General features: G+C 29.0%; 1 protein-coding gene across 4 annotated transcripts in view; it reads left to right on the forward strand.

Moving 5' to 3' along the window:
• LOC116849315 (synaptotagmin-10-like) overlaps window positions 1-1,336 on the forward strand; it is a 526,459-nt gene that overhangs the window by 323,406 nt on the left and 201,717 nt on the right. The gene's annotated exons all lie outside the window — the stretch shown is intronic.

Consider the following 1,336-nt stretch of genomic DNA (forward strand, 5'->3'; position numbering starts at 1 on the left):
TTGTAATAACACTCTCTATACATTGCGCGTGTCATTGTGTATATCTTATTCTTTATATCCCAGATAGCACAAACACTCAAAGGACGTTTTCTAAATATTGTTAGGATGTCCATAAGACGTTTAACGTTCTCTGGCACCGTTAAAACGTCTTTACGGTCTGCGTTAAATGGGATCTTTCTGACTTTCTCTATCGCTTCTATCTATATTTTATTTTATATCCCTATCTTTCCTTCTCTACTCTATTCTTCATTCCATCATATCCTTGGGAAATGAAAAACTGAGTTATATTATTTTTATATTATAATACTTTGTAAAGTACAATATAGCTTTTATAATATAACATGTCGAATTTTAAGAAATTATCTTATAAAAACGGAAATGTATATGTACATCCCTTATAGAAATATCATACTAAGAATCATTGATAATTACTTATTATCCAGTATTTTTAATACTGAAAATAAATAATTATCAATGATTCTTAGTATGATATTTCTATAAGGGATTCGTATTGTAATATTAAAAGAAACACATGTTTTTCATTTCCCTTTGACGAAAGAGACCACTCTAACCTTCTCGCGGTTTCCGTTGAGCAACACTATGTACGAGATTACAATATATTCATCATTATGTTTAATTATATGTTGATATTAGCTAAGTACATGTAAATATAAAGGTCTAGGCATACAAAACTTCAAGTATTAAAGACTAGTAGAAGCCAACGCTGGTTCTGTTGGGCGTTATTGATTACAAAATTGTAGTTCTATATAATAAAATTATGTAATCATTGACACACAAAAGAACCAGCGTCAGTTCACACTGGTCTTTATCAGTGGCCTTTCATCAGTGATGTTTTCATATAAGCATATCGATCTATTCGAAGGATATAAAATATTTGCAGAAAACCGTGTATAATTTGTTGGCCACCGTGTTTGCAAAAGTCTTATTATATTGAAACTGAAAAAGATTTTTAATTTGGCATTCTATGGCAACTTAACTGAAGTAGAAATATAGTATTCGGAATATTTTTCTATTTTTTAGCGCATAATTATCACTTCTTTTCGATACTTTGTTAGCCAATAATTTTACTTCGTTCAAAACGTAATTCGAAACTTCCGGTTATTATACATCTAGTTCATATGATAGTCACATATACATTTAAAACATTTTTCATTTCTATGTTTCATGTCACTGGGACTTACACACTCGTATGATTCAACAGATAATATGAGATAATATATACAGATAATATATATCTCGGAACCTCTGCTGATAAAATTCTATATCTTTCAAGTTTGTTAATATTTTTACATAAAATAATTACTAATTGCAATTT

Source organism: Odontomachus brunneus, unplaced genomic scaffold (genome assembly GCF_010583005.1).
Source record: "Odontomachus brunneus isolate Ranch 3 - 2012 unplaced genomic scaffold, Obru_v1 Obru_scaffold_111, whole genome shotgun sequence".
NCBI classification, from domain to species: domain Eukaryota; kingdom Metazoa; phylum Arthropoda; class Insecta; order Hymenoptera; family Formicidae; genus Odontomachus; species Odontomachus brunneus.